This window comes from Hyla sarda, chromosome 2, assembly GCF_029499605.1.
Source record: "Hyla sarda isolate aHylSar1 chromosome 2, aHylSar1.hap1, whole genome shotgun sequence".
Lineage (NCBI taxonomy): Eukaryota > Metazoa > Chordata > Amphibia > Anura > Hylidae > Hyla > Hyla sarda.
In genome coordinates, this window is record NC_079190.1 from 430,514,809 (window position 1) to 430,530,704 (window position 15,896).

The 15,896-nt window shown below is 43.4% G+C and overlaps 1 protein-coding gene across 4 annotated transcripts in view; it reads left to right on the forward strand.

The window, feature by feature from the left end:
* Positions 1 to 15,896, forward strand: part of FAM222B (family with sequence similarity 222 member B) — a 204,875-nt gene that overhangs the window by 36,691 nt on the left and 152,288 nt on the right. The window contains exon 1 of one of the 4 annotated variants that reach the window (XM_056559067.1): positions 9,491 to 9,611. The exons of the other annotated variants lie outside the window; for them this stretch is intronic. The gene's annotated coding sequence lies outside the window, so the exon portion shown is untranslated. Of the gene's footprint in view, positions 1 to 9,490; positions 9,612 to 15,896 lie in introns of those variants that run through there. 4 annotated transcript variants of the gene reach the window in all.

Here is a 15,896-nt window from a genome sequence, read left to right on the forward strand (position 1 = left end):
CTGGAGGAAGAAGCCCCAAAGAGGGAGACTGTCCATGAGCCACCTGAGCTGACATAGATTTTTTGCTATGATTCACACTAGGGATCCACTGATTATCGGTTTGGCCGATATTATCGGCCGATATTCACGATTTTGGACACTATCGGTATCGGCAATTACCTTGCCGATAATGCCCCGCCCCCCTGGCCAGAAACGACCGCAGCCGCTGCCCCATTGCCTCCCTGGTTTTATAATTACCTGGGCCCGGGGTCCGTGCTACTTCTGGCTCCTGCGATAGCCGATAACTTATACCGGAATATCGGGATAAATTATCGGCTATTGGCCTGACAGGTCACAGATTATCGGTATCTGCCCCAAAAAAAATCGATACCGGTCGATCCCTAATTCACACCAATTTTTTGGTGTGGTTTATAATAAATGATATGGTCTAGGACAGTGTTACCCAACCAGGGTGCCTCCAGCTGTTCCAAAACTACAACTCCCAGCATGCCCAGACAGCCTTCGGCTGTCTGGGCATGCTGGGAGTTGTAGTTTTGGAACAGCTGGAGGCACCCTGTTTGGGAAACTCTGTTCTAGGATATGACCTCGCTTACTTTGAGTAGCTAGGAGTCACCATGCACAATGGTATATGGGTTGTAGTTTGTTGTAGCAGAAATGCTATATATTTTGCAGGTTGTAATATGTCCCCGAGATTGCAGAAATTCGGATTTGTAGTGGAACGGTTGATTCAGGGCACATCACACCTTCTCCTATGACTCCTATGAACTTGGCTGCTGTCGCCTAACAGCCGGGGAGCGGATTGCTGAGAGATGTAGCACACAATGACTGTAATACAGATGAGCTCACAATGGCTGCAATATCTATGAAGGTTGTTCTGCATTCTTCTGCCAGGTCATTCTGCTGTGCTTTGTCATAGCCTAACCCGGGGAAATAAACATTAATCTCGAGATCGCTTAAAAACAAGGACAGAGAGAACTGGGAGCGAATGAATACGAGGAACGCTGAGTGTTAGTTCTGCTCAAGGGCACAACTACATGCTAGTGGTAGTCGGTGGCCCTGATGCAGTGGCTATAGGTTGTCTAGAAACCCACAATACAGAGTTATCATAAATGGCTTTTTACAAAACCACTGGTTGGAAAAACAAGACTGTCTTGGGTGGGATGAATGTCTAATCTCTGGGGGGGGGGGGGGGCGCCCACTGCTAGAAGACCCCAATTCGCTAGAATAGACATCTTGAGTACATCATTTAAAGGGGTTATCCAGGGAAAAACTTTTTTTTATTTATATATATATATATATCAACTGACTCATAAAGTTAAACAGATTTGTAAATTACTTCTATTAAAAAATCTTCATCCTTCCAGTACTTATGAGCTTCTAAAGTGGAGTTGATCTTTTCTGTACAAGTGCTCGTGATGTCATCAGAGAGCATTCCAAAAAGAAAAGAATTTCCTCTGTAGTATTCAGCAGCTAATAAGTACAGGAAGGATTAAGATTTTTTAATAGAAGTAATTTACAAATATGTTCAACTTTCTGCCACCAGCTGATTTAAAAGAAAAAAGGTTTACACCGGAGTACCCCTTTAAACTTCTTACCATACAGTGATGATCATAGCTGGTAGCTCCTGGGTTCATGCCTACAGGGCTTTCCACTTTTTTTTAGTGGAAGATGGCCTTTTGGGCTCCCTAGGTGTAAGGACAAGGTGTTATGAACTTCTGTCCCCATTAACAGGAAAACTAGTAACAGCCATTTACTGGTGAGACATTAAAGGTTTTTATTACTCCTAATAATACATCCTATTTATTCATCACTGTTCTTAAGTCACTTCAGTGATTATTTTATTCCACGTTCCCGTACACATGGGGGAGATTGATCAAAACATGTGCAGAGGAAGAGTGGTGCAGTTGCCCATAGCAACCAATCAGATTGATTCTTTCATTTTCCACAGGCCTCTTTAGAGGCCTGTGGAAAATGAAAGAAGCAATCTGATTGGTTGCTATGGGCAAGTGCACCACTCTTCCTCTGCACAGGTTTTGATAAATCTCCCCCATAGAGTCAAGGTTATTTTTACCCAAAGGCTTAATATCTAGATAACTCTAAAATTACGTAAATCAGCTTTGAAAATAGCCGTAAAGTGTCCCTAGCCTTAAACTGTCCTAGGGGGTTGTCAAAAGATTTTTTTTCAAATTCCAAAAAAGCTTATTAAAGAGTACCTATCATTAACCCTTTAAGGACCCGGGCTTTTTCCGTTTTTTCATTTTCAATTTTTCCTCCTAAACTTTAAAAAATCATAACTCTTTAAAATTTTCACCTAAAATTCTATGTGCGACAAAATTGATGAAAAAACACTATTTTGTAAGTTTTGGGGGCTTCTGTTTTTACGCAGTACATTTTTAGGCAAACATTATACCTTATCTTTATTCTGTAGGTCCATACGGTTAAAATGATACCCTACTTGTATAGGTTGGATTTTGTATCACTTCAGAAAAAAATCATGAATATTTATACTTTTAAAATTGTCATTTTCTGAGCCTTATAACTTTTATTTTTCTGTGTTCAGGGCGCTATGAGGACTCATTTTTTGCACCGTGATCTGAAGTTTTTAGCGGTACCATTTTTGTTCTGATCAGACTTTTTGATCACTTTTTATTCACTTTTTAGTGGTATAAAAAGTGATCAAAAATGCGCTATTTTGGACTTTGGAATTTTTTTGCGTGTACGCCATTGAACGTGCGGTTTAAAAAGCGGTAAATTTTTATAAATCGGACATTTCCGCACGCGGCGATACCACATATGTTTATTTTTATTTACACTGTTTTTTTTTTATTCTTGGAAATGCCGGGTGATTCAAACTTTTATTAGGGGAAGGGATAATTGAAAGGGTTAATGATTTTTTTTACACTTATGCAATATTGTAGTTCCCATAAGGGGCTATGACATTGCATTTACTGATCTTTAATACTGATTGATGAATCCACATAGGAATGGATCAATCAGTGTTTTCGGCGATTGATTGCTCAAGCCTGGATGTCAGGCTTGAAGCATTCATTCGGCGATCGGACTGCAGGAAGGAAGGTAAGAGACCTTCCTCCTATTCTATAGCGATTATACCGCGGCGATCCCGAACAGCTCCCTGAGCTAGCCGGGCACTTTTACTTTCGTTTTTAGCCTAAGGCTAAAGGGTTAATAGCACTCGGCACAGCGATCAGTGCCGCGCGCTATTAGCGGCGGGTCCCGGCTTCACTATGACGCCGGCCCCGCCGCGTTATATCGCAGGAACGGGACTCAGGGCGTAAGTTTATGCCCTGGGTCCTTAACAGGTTAAAGGGGTACTCCGGTGAAAAACTTTTTTGTTTTTAAATCAACTGGTGCCAGAAAGTTAAACAGATTTGTAAATTACTTCTATTAAAAAATCTTAATCCTTCCTGTACTTATTAGCTGCTGAATACTACAACGGAGAGTCTTTTCTTTTTGAAACACAGAGCTCTCTGCCGACATCATGAGCACAGTGCTCTCTGCTGACATCTCTGTCCAGAACAGCATATGTTTGCTATGGGTATTTCCTTTTACTCTGGACAGTTCCTAAAATGGACAGAGATGTCAGCAGAGAGCACTGTTGATTTAAAAAAAAAAAAAAAAAAAAACTTTTTCACCGGAGTACCCCTTTAACTTGATAAATGTTATAATCCTCCCAGTTCACTGTCCCCATCATGATAAACCATCCCCTGCCTTTATTTTTTTTTAGTTTTCAACCTTGATATTGTTCTGTATTTTCTGCTCAGTCTCAGGTTCAGGATCACAGACTTGGGGCGTTACCCAGCAGGAGTGACATCATCTGAAGCCATACAGGGGAGAACTTCCTCCCTCACTCTGCAACCAACAGCAAAAGGCAGTTAAGTGTGAGATGAGCTATGATTGGATAAGGCTGGATAACCCCCCCCCCCTCAGCACTCCAAACTGCGTTTCCTGTGTTTGGACTTCTGCCAGGCCAGCAGGAGTCCAAAGTCTGTGCAAAAGATGGGGTGAAATGTGCTCTGGACAAGTAGGGAGACACCCAGTGGCAGCTTTTACACAAATAAAACATAGAAAATCTTTCTAATATACTTTAAGTTTTCTATTTACCATAAGGAGTGCAATAGCAAAAAATAGTTTTAATGGGATTGCCCATTTAAAAATACACAAAATTGGAGCAAAAAGTCAATGACAAATCAGACCTGGTGGGTCTCGAGAGTGTGACGTAAATAAGTAATGCAGCATAAAGGATTTCTCATACATAACCAGATCAATTATACTATTATATTGTATTGTTACTGTACAATGAGTAAAAGGAAAGCCGGTCCAACAACCAAAGAAAACTGTACAGTTAGAGGAAGATTAGGACACTAGACTATATGGAACACTGACCAGCCAATCTACTGAAGGGCACAACTAGGTAGAAAGCAAAAGAAGGGAAGAAGAAAGAAAAAAGGAGGCCAATGGACCGAGGGAATCCTGCCACAAAAAACATGCAGTGGGTAAACGCTCGTAGCTGAGAGCTTCACTCCCTGCTCTCTGTGCCGGTGACCAGGGCAATTCTATAGATTTACCTTGTAAGTTTGTCTCTTTCACATGGGACAGAGCCAAGAAAGAACATGCTCAGTGCCTTTTTGTCCCAGCTTAATCTGGTGAACCGTCGGGGTCTGAGCACTCCATTCAACTTTTTACATGTCTCTACTATGTCTCTATCTGACACATGGCACCTCCACCGGTCAGCTGTTTTCCAGAGCCACAGTGCCCAGACACCTCTTTACATTGTGTAGTGATCTTGTTGGGTTAGTTCACCTTGTAGCAATGGGAGCCAAGCTGCAGAAACCCAGCAGGTCCACTGTAGTGTATGGAGCTTGTCTGCTTTCAGCTCTTTTTGTTGTGTTTGCTGGTGCGTGAGTACTGGCAGGATGACTGGTGTCAAACTCCCACCGATCAAATATTGATCACCCATCGTGAGGATAAGCCATCAATAAAGTCCCGAAAAACCTCTTTAATTGAAAGTAACCTTTAGTTTGGGCCTATAGCTTTTATAGACAGCCAAGTGTTTCACTGTTTTTTTTTTTTTTTTTTTTAAATCAGGTAAATTTTTATTGAACCTTTTCCAAGAACAACACACAAAAAAAAAGAAAAAACAATACATACACAAATCCCCACCCCCCACCCACAAAGAACCCACCCACTTCCCACCCGCGTGTCTTCTCTTCACAAAAAGCAATAAACCACTTTCGGTACGAACAGTACAGTACAATATATAAACATTTTAACATACAAATACGCAATGTGTCCGAAACGCCAAACTGAGGCATCGGCAACTGACCATTCAGGGAGCAAATAGACAATTGAAACGTACAGTAGACATCAGTATACCAAACCGACTAGGTCCACCCCCAACAAATACTCAAAAACAGTTGAACATAAAGTAGAGAAGTAAAGGTCAGCACATATACAAGCACAAAAGAGAAATAGGATAAAACAAAGATGGTCATACATCAGTGAGACCCTCCCCCAACACTTCCCAGCAATATATCCATGTGAGTTCTTCTAAGATACGTGGAAGGCAGACCCGGGGTATCAATCCACGGTCCCCAAATTGATTTGAATTTAGAAATAGCCTTCCTTTTATGATACACACCCTTTTCCAGCCTGATAATATGATTAAGCTTAGTAATGAGTTCAGCGATAGTAAAGTGTTTCACTGTTAATAGACAAATAGTTAGTAGTCTTGATCCCGCAGTCTTATTCCTCCCATCTGTCTCCTTTCTTATGCACAGTTTCTAGGTTGAAAACCAATAGGGGATAGAATAGAACTATTACCACAGGATCAGGCAAAGTTGCTTTATTCTTTAGATAAAATACATTAGAACAAGAAATATATTGATTGTGAAGGTGGATCTTCCCTTGAAATGCAAATATGTCATAATGCCCTACTCCACAGGATCTGTAGACACTATAAGTGTTAGCCCATAGTTACAGCTTTTTTTAAATTTTGTCTGTATAGTACTGAAATATTCTGCAGAACTGTACACAGATTACTGACCGGTCCCTGTCCTCATTTGGTCTTATAGCCTCATTACCAAATGAACCTACCGTATATACTCGAGTATAAGCCAAGTTTTTCAGCATGATTTTTCGTGCTGAAAACGCCCCCCTCGGCTTATGCTCGAGTGAACTCTCCGCCTGTCAATCCCTTCTCAGTGGTCTTCAACCTGCGGACCTCAAGATTTTGCAAAACTACAACTCCCAGCATGCCCGGACAGCCATCGGCTGTCCGGGCATGCTGGGAGTTGTAGTTTTGAAACCTCTGGAGGACCACAGGTTGAAGACCACTGCGGCCTTCGTCATCATCCAGACGCCCCCCTTTAGTTTCTACTCACCTCCCCTCGGTGGGAAGGAAGGGTGAGCTGGTCCAGGCCATCTATGCTGCAGGGAACGTCCAGTGGGGAGAGTTAGTCATTCCGGGCTGTACATTTTCACCGGGAGGCCCTCTTCTCTGCTCCGGGCCCGGCCCCGGACTAGTGACGTTGCCTTGACGACCCTTCCCACCGAGCTGGGTCTGGATGATGACGAAGGCCGCAGTGGTCTTCAACCTGCGGACCTCCAGATGTTTCAAAACTACTACTCCCAGCATGCCTGGAAAGCCGATGGCTGTCCGGGCATGCTGGGAGTTGTAGTTTTGCAACATCTGGAGGTCCGCAGGTTGAAGACCACTGAGGGATTGACAGGCGGTGATGATGATGGGGTGATGATGATGGGGGGAATGATGACGGGGTGATGATGAAGGGGTGGGGGGATGATGACTGGATGATGATGAAGGGGGGGGGGGATGATGTATTTCCCACCCTAGGCTTATAGTCGAGTCAATAACTTTTCCTGGGTTTTTGGGGTGAAATTAGGGGCCTCGGCTTATATTCGGGTCGGCTTATACTCGAGTATATACGGTATGTGTATTTTTGTGTGTAAACCTAACAACTATGGGGAGAACATGCGCCCCCCCCCCTTTTCTGCTTACTTAAAGTGGCATTGCCAACATGTATAGTAGTATAATACTGTAGTAGTAAACATGTATTCTCCATTAAATCCTTCTTTTCTTTAGAACTCTATATTGTGCTGTTCCTCTGTTATTCCTTTTGGCAATGTATGAATAAATTGACGACTAGGCATTACTGTTCCCCTTGTCATCAGGCAGTGTCCCTACATACAGATACAAATATTTACTAAAGCTACCATATCAGTATAGCTGACTGTTCCTGTATAAAATGGTTGCACTGGGTGATGCCTTGCATACAAGTGTGCAAAAGTGTCGGCAAGTGCCATATGTTGTTCACGGTATTCGTGACTGCGCTAGTTTCAAAGGGATTTAAAGGGAACCTGTCATCACTTTCATGCTGCCCAAACCAGGAGTCATCAGGGCGGTCCCTAGTGGCTTCTCCCCACCCCCACCAGCCTTGATTCATAGATCTTTCTCTGTTGGGGTATAGGTTATTCAGTGGATGAGTTTTGCTCAATCTCTCCTTCTCTTTTGACCACTAAGCTTAGTCAAGCTTTTTAAGGTCTGTATATGCATTATGCTAGGCATTTCACAAAGCCTTTTGTCTGGTGAGGCTATAATTCATTTCTACATTTGCTTACGTTACCTCGGCAGCACTTCTGTCTCTGGCATTATTTTACTGTATGCTTAACTTGCATTATTTGCCTTATTTAGCTTACAGTGCTTAGTGACAAAGGTTCCCCCCCCCCCTACATTTCTGCCGCTAACCTTTTTCTTCCAGGGTGTCAGCGATTGATTCAGTCTGTCAGATACAAAAAGGTACTGAGACAAATTCTAACAAAGCATTATATACAGAAATGATGCCAGCCCAGCCTGACTCTAGGGTGCCCTTTACATCAAGAGACACTTTCTGAGATGGTTGCAGCACGGCTTTGATTCTGACTTTTCGAGCTTTACATTTCAGAAGCCGGTATAGTAAACAATAGTTTACTGTATTTTTTTTTATGGCAACCAGAGTTATGTTTTATGTGCAAAAAATATACAATGGGAAGAACAAGTATTTGATACACTGCAGATTTTGCAGGTTTTCCTACCTACAAAGCATGTAGAGGTCTGCAATTTTTTTTTGGTATTATTGGTACTCTTAAACTGTAAAAGACGGAATCTAAAACAAAAATCCAGAAAATTGTATGATTTAAAAAAAAATTAATTTGCATTTTATTGCATGACATAAGTATTTCATCACCTACCAACCAGTAAGAATTCCAGCACTCACAGACCTATTATTTTTTTCTTTAAAGGGGTACTCCGCTGCTCAGTGTTTGGAACAAACTGTTCCAAACGCTGGAGTCGGCGCCAGGAGCTCTTGACGTCATAGCCATGCCGCTTATGATGTCACGCCCCGACCCTCAATGCAAGTCTATGGGAGGGGGCGTGAATGCTGTAAGGCCCCCTCCCATAGACTTGCATTGAGGGGGCGGGGTGTGACATCATGAGGGGCGGGACTATGATGTCAAGAGCTCCCGGCGCCGGCTCCATCGTTCGGAACTGTTTGTTCCCCTTTGTGACACCCTCCTGCTCTCCACTCATTACCTGTATTTACTGCACATGTTTGAACTTGTTACCTGTATAAAAGACACCTGTCCACACACTCAATCAAACAGACTCCAACCTCTTCACAATGGCCAAGACCAGAGAGCTGTGTAAGGACATCAGGAATAAGACTGTAGACCTGCACACGGCTGGAATAGACTACAGGACAATAGGCAAGCAGCTTGGTGAGAAGGCAACTGTTGGCGCAATTATTAGAAACTGGAAGAAGTTCAAGATGACGGTCAATCTCGTTTGTTCTGGGGCTCCATGCAAGATCTCCCCTCGTGGGGCATCAGTGATCATGAGGAAAGAGAGGGATAAGCCCAGAACTGCCCGGCAGGACCTGGTCTATGACCTGCAGAGAGGGACCACAGTCTTCAAGAAAACCATTAGTAACACACTACAGTGTCATAGATTAAAATCCTGCAGCGCACGCAAGGTTCCCCTGCTCAAGCTAGTATGTCTAGGCCTGTCTGAAATTTGCCAATGACCATCTAGATGATCCCGTGGAGGAATGAAAGAAGGTCATGCGGTCTGATGAGACAAAAATAGAACCTTTTGGTCTAAACTCCACCCTCCCTGTTTGGAGGAGGAAGAAGGAGGAGTGCAACCCCAAGAACACCATCCTAACTGTGAAACATGGAGATGGAAACATCAATCTTTGGGGCTGCTTTTCTGCAAAGTGGACAGGATGACTGCACCATATTGAGGGGAGGATGGATGGGGCCAACTACCTCCTTTCTTCAGTAAGAGCATTGAAGATGGATCATGGCTGGTCTTCCAGCATGACAGTGACCCGAAACACACAGCCAGGGCAACTATGGAGTGGCTCCCTAAGAAGCATCTCAAGGTCCTGGAGTCCGTATTGCACAGCAACAGCCCCGAAACTTGAATGATCTGGAGAAGATCTGTATGGAGGAGTGGGCCAAAATCCCTGCTGCAGTGTGTGCAAACCTGGTCAAGAACTACAGAAAACGTTTGATCTCTGTAATTGCAAACAAAGGTTTCTGTACCAAATATTAAGTTATGCTTTTCTTATGTATCAAATACTTGTCATGCATTTTTTTTTTAACTCATACAATGTTTTTTTTTGCATTTTTATTTAGATTCAGTCTCTCACAGTTTGAGAGTACCTATGATAAAAATTACAGACCTCTACATGCTTTTGTAAGTAGGACAACCTGCAAAATTGACAGTGTATCAAATATTTGTTCTTCCCACTTTATCAGGTTTGCGTATAATGGATCACATCATTGATTGTGATGTGTTATCCAATAAGGTGTGTTAGTCACAGCATCAAATGTGCATTAGCTTAGCAACCCTTTATAATAGTGGGCACCAAGATGTGCCAGTGCAGAGGGAATTCTGCACGGAGATTCCGGAGCAGCAAAATCCTGTTGAATTAAATGGGATTCTGCTGTGCTGGCAAGGAAATTCGATTTCCGTGTCCGCAGAAAGAATGAACCTGTCCATTCTTTCTGCGGACTCCACACAGAATGCATAGCTGTCTCTGAGTCCTAGTGCCAACATGTTCTGCTGGCACCCGTAGTCTCCGGAATATCCGCACAGAATTTTGCGTGGGGACATTCCAAAGTGTGAAAATAGCCTTTAGATCAAAATGTGCTGCAAGCAATGATTTTTTTTGTATAGCCAGATCCTGCTAAATATATGTAGCCCAGACATCCCCCATTAAAGTCAATGGGAATCTGTCTGTTGTGCAATGGCCCATCCTGCTCCGTTTTCTGGCCCCAAACTGTGTCTGATGACGGAGGTCCTGAACAGAGCTTCTGACGCAGATGAGAACTTTATTTCAGTCCACAATTTTAGATTGGCAGGGGTCCGACTCCTGGCAAGTACCCCCCACCCACTGCCGCCAATCATACCTGCATTTTTTTTTTTTTTTAGCAGTAGTGGTGCATGGGCACTGCAACTTAGTAGTAGTAGCTTATTAGTTTTGTGATCCTTTATGCTAATGAATGCATAGACTGTGAACTGGGCACTCGCCTTAAAGGGGTACTCCGCTGCTCAGTGTTTGGAACAAACTGTTCCAACCAGCGCCGGGAGCTCGTGATGCCATAGCCCCGCCCCCTCAATGCAAGTCTATGGGAGGGACGGTCACGCCCCCTCCCATAGACTTGCATTGAGGGGGCGGGACATGACATCATGAGGGGGTGGGGCTATGATGTCACAAGCTCCAGCGTTCGGAACAGTTTGTTCCAAACACTGAGCTGTGGAGTACCTCTTTAACCATCTCAGTGTGGAAAGCTGTAGAGCTGTAACCTTGACAGTCCTTAGACCAGTGGTCTTCCAACTATGGACCTTCATATGTGGCAGCATTTGGAGGTCCACAGTTTGGAGACCACTGGACTATAGACTGCAACAATGTGTAAAGGCTATCGGGGGGTTTGGGGTCGTCACTGCACAGTTGTGATTGTGGAACTTTAGGTTCTTCGTGTCAAGAAGTAGAAGTGGTTACTGCCCAGATGACGGTATATGATCTCTTAAGCATATGGAATGCTAAAACTTAAATCACCACTGGCTGGGGAACATGGAGGCTAGATAATAAAGGCCCACAAACTATAGTGTAGTGGTAGAGTTGAGCGAACTTACAGTAAATTGGCTCGTAGCGAACCTCGCAGCTCGGCTGTTGATTACTTTAGTCTGCGTAAATTAGTTCAGCTTTCCAAGGGCTCTGGTTGCCTGGAAAGGTGGTACAGACCTAGGAGACCTAAGACTGTCATCCCGGACTTTTCCTGGCAACCAGAGCCCTTGGAAAGCTGAACTAATTTACGCAGACTAAAGTAATCAACAGCCGAGCTGCGAGGTTCGCTACGAGCCAATGTACTGTAAGTTCACTCAGCTCTATGTAGTGGTGCTGCAAAGACTCCACCGGTCCTCTTTGTTTTCAGAAATGATAACCTACGGTAGTTGCTGGAGTAATATGTTTGGTCAGGAGAGCCATTTATGCTCATGACTGTCATCATGTAGAATATGTTATCCATTTTCTAGATGGGAAATGCAAACAGAAATAAGTCCTTTCCTTGAATAAGACATTACCCCCCCCCCCTTCCTCCGTTGATTCCACAAGTCACTTTCTGCTGATCTCACAGGATTCCTATTGTTATGTATACATAACAGGATGTTTTTATAAGTATAAGGACGTTGATATCTCGATCAGGGTGGTGCCTCGCTGTGAATTTCCTCTAAATATTTACTTTGAAATAATTCTGCTTATACAAAATAAAGGGAATGAGACGTTCAGCACCGCCGTCTTATTTTACGTCATCCTCATGGCTTGGTCTTGAGTTGTTAACATAGCCGGTCAAATATACAAATTTATTTTATTTTTTTTTTAAGAAATGATCGACTTCCCATCAAAGTTTATAGTTGAAGGCTGACTTACATGGGGAAAAACCTTTTTATTATTTGCTTAAATTTCCATTTGTAATGACTGAAAACAAGGACAGCTTAAGTACCCCCATAACAATGACGCAACCTGCTGCTGTGGCCTTATAACATTGGCAGCCATAGTATTTAAAGGGGTATTCCAGATTTTTTTTTATTGGACTATGCTACAGGGGCTGTACAGTTAGTGCAGTTCATAATATAGTGTCTGTACCTGTGTGTGACGGTTTTCTCACAATTCTTCTGTGATTTTCACCCCAATATTTATTTTTACCATCATACAAAATGACTGTTGTCTCAGATTTTTCCCAGCTTGCAATGCGGCTCAGACCTGATCACTAGTCTGCTGATGACAGGGAGCCTGTCTGCTTCAATGGGTGGAGCGATCAATCTGCAACGAATGCAACAGCTGTAAGCACATTGACTGAAAGCCACAGGTCTTTTGAATGGATGCAGCTCATTTATGTTTCAATGGGTGGGGTGGCTGATGTGTGGGACGGGGGAAATGGAATTATGGGATTTGTAGTCAAAAAAAGAAAAGTCAAACAGGAAATACCAGTTCATAAAAAGCTAGCCACAGTGTTATGGTAATCTCACAACATAGCCATTTAGCCCCAAGAAAAGCGCAGATCCTTCCTAAGCATGTCCATTACTTGTTGCCAGGTATGTACTAAAATCACCTCATGGTGGATAACCCCTTGAAAGAAAAAGTAACACCAGAAAATGCCCTATTTGGAATATTTTTTTTTATGCTTAACATATATATTAAGTAATATTTGTCGTTTTTATTTTATTTTATTTTTTTAAACTTCTATATCAAATTCCTGAAATCTTGCAGCTTTCACTCTGGCCACTAAGCCTAATAATAGGCTGACACTTCCATTTCTGTAGATAAAGCTTTTCAGCAGTCTTCTCCTTGTTACAGGCAGGGTTTTAGTGAAAGGTAACAATTATGCTCATAAGATGGGGTTTCCAGCTGTCTGAAAATTCATAGATGATGATTGTGACATCTCGTGTTTTTTTTTTTAAAAGTGGATTGGTTTTGGAGGGATTTACTGGGGCTGTAAGATCTGATCAGTGTTGGTCCAACTCCCTAGACACCCACACATATCGGCTGTTGAGGTGCTGCAGTCTCTTTAAAGGGGTACTCCACTGCCCCTGCATTCTGAAGAATTTGTTTCCGAATGCTGGATGCTGGCTTTGGGGGTCATGATGACACGCCCCCTTAATGTCAGTCTATGGGAGGGGGCTTGGCTCCCATAGACTTGCACTGAGGGGGCGTGGTGTGCCATCACGACCCCCTCAGCCGGAACCCAGCGTCGAAACAAAATGTTCCAAACGCTGGGGCAGTGGAGTACCCCTTGAATATTTACCAGGCACAGCTCCATACATTTGGCAGTGGCTGTGTCTGGTATTGCAGCTCGGTCTCATTCATTTTAGTTGCATTTTAAGACACAGTGCAACAGGATGTGCATTTGATCAGTAGGGGTACCAGAAGTCCCATAGTGGTCAATACAGGATAAGTTTATTAATTGTTATTTTTTATTAAATACTTCATATAAAATACCATTTATACTCCCATAGCACTAGTGATTTATTGTAAATTGCAGCCGTTTTTGGCCGTGTATGCAGCATAGAGTATACAGTGCTTTCAGTACAAGCAGCCGGGTGTTCTCCAGTTCTTTGACAAACACGGGGGCTTCTGTGAATTGAGTGCGGTGTTTGAATGTCAGAGATCTCGGATAAGTCAGTATTGGTTTCCTGGCTGTGATACTAAAGGGTATGTTCCCACCAGTAGCCTGACCTTTCCTCTGTATGGCTGACAGCGCTGGGAATTCGGCAGTGTGGTTACGTAAATATTATATTGCTTTAAAATATTATAGGCGCACAAATGACGCTTTGATTTATGGTCTTGTTTTAGTGCGTGCAGCGAGTACGGTATAGTTGTATATCTTTTTAATATAGGACTATAAATAATCTGTAATGTTTCGGCTTTGTAATTGGCCCTGAAACCCCTAAAATCTATTGAAGGTGAGGTAGAGCTTTATATTTCCAGGCTTTGTGTGTGTGGATATATACACTGTTCAAAAAAATAAAGGGAACGCTTAAACAACACAATGTAACTCCAAGTCAATGACACTTCTGTGAAATCACACTGTCCACTCAGGAAGCAACACTGATTGACAATCAATTTCACACGCTGTTGTGCAAATGGAACAGACAACAGGTGGAAATTATAGGCAATTAGCAAGACACCCCCAATAAAGGAGTGGTTCTGCAGGTGGTGACCACAGGCCACTTCTCAGTTCCTATGCTTCCTGGCTGATGTTTTGGTCACTTTTGAATGCTGGCAGGGTTTTCACTCTAGTGGTAGCATGAGACGGAGTCTACAACCCACACAAGTGGCTCAAGTAGTGCAGCTCATCCAGGATGGCACATCAATGCGAGCTGTGGCAAGAAGGTTTGCTGTGTCTGTCAGCATAGTGTCTAGAGCATGGAGGGGCAACCAGGAGACAGGCCGGTACATCAGGAGACGTGGAGGAGGCCGTAGGAGGGCAACAACCCAGCAGCAGGACCGCTACCTCTGCCTTTGTGCAAGGAGGAGCCCTGCAAAATGATCTTTAGCAGGCCACAAATGTGCATGTGTCCACTCCAATGGTCAGAAACAGACTCCATGAGGGTGGTATGAGGGCCCGACATCCACAGGTGGGGGTTGTGCTTACAGCCCAATACCGTGCAGGAGGTTTGGCATTTGCCAGAAAACACCAAGATTGGCAAATTTGCCACTTGCGCCCTGTGCTCTTCACAGATGAAAGCAGGTTCACACTGAGCACATGTGACAGACGTGACAAAGTCTGGAGACGCCGTGGAGAATGTTCTGACTGCCATTAGGTACCGAGATGATATCCTCAGACCCCTTGTGAGATTATATGCTGGTGCGGTTGGCCCTGGGTTCCTCCTAATGCAAGACAATGCTAGACCTCATGTGGCTGGAGTGTGTTAGCAGTTCCTGCAAGAGGAAGGCATTGATGCCATGGACTGGCACGTCCGTGCCCCAGACCTGAATCCGATTGAGTACATCTGGGACATCATGTCTCGCTCCATCCACCACAGACTGTCCAGGAGTTGGCGGATGCTTTAGTCCAGGTCTGGGAGGACATCCCTCAGGAGACCATCCGCCACCTCATCAGGAGCATGCCCAGGCATTGTAGGGAGGTCATAAAGGCACGTGGAGGCCACACACACTACTGAGTCTCATTTTGACTTGTTTTAAGGACATTACATCAAAGTTGGATCAGCCTGTAGTGTGTTTTTCCACTTTGATTTTGAGTGTGACTTCATATCCAGACCTCCATGGGTTGATAAATTTGATTTCCATTGATCATTTTTGTGTGATTTTGTTGTCAGCACATTCAACTATGTAAAGACGAAAATATTTCATACGATTAGTTAATTCATTCAGATCTAGGATGTGTTATCTTAGTGTTCCCTTTATTATTTTGAGCAGTGTATGTTTGTTTATTTAAATAATTGCATATAAAGTTCCCTTTGGTGTGCTTATTTATACTGCTTTTATCCTAATTGAGAAATCTTGAAGGTGTGGGCGCTTTGTACACGTGTAGCTGTACTGTCGTTCCTATGGTCCTTTCTCTTCAGCTCTTGCTGGTTTGTTATAGTTTATATCAGTGTTTTCTAACCGGGGTGCATCCAGCTGTTGCAAAACTACAACTCCCAGCATGCTCGGACAGCCTTCTGCTGTCCGGGCATGCTGAGAGTTGTAGTTTTGCAACAGCTGGAGGCACTCTGGTTGGATAACACTGCCCTAGAGGTTTCCTACACAAGATGTTTCCTCTTCTGTGTGCTGAAGGATGACTTTTTGCTG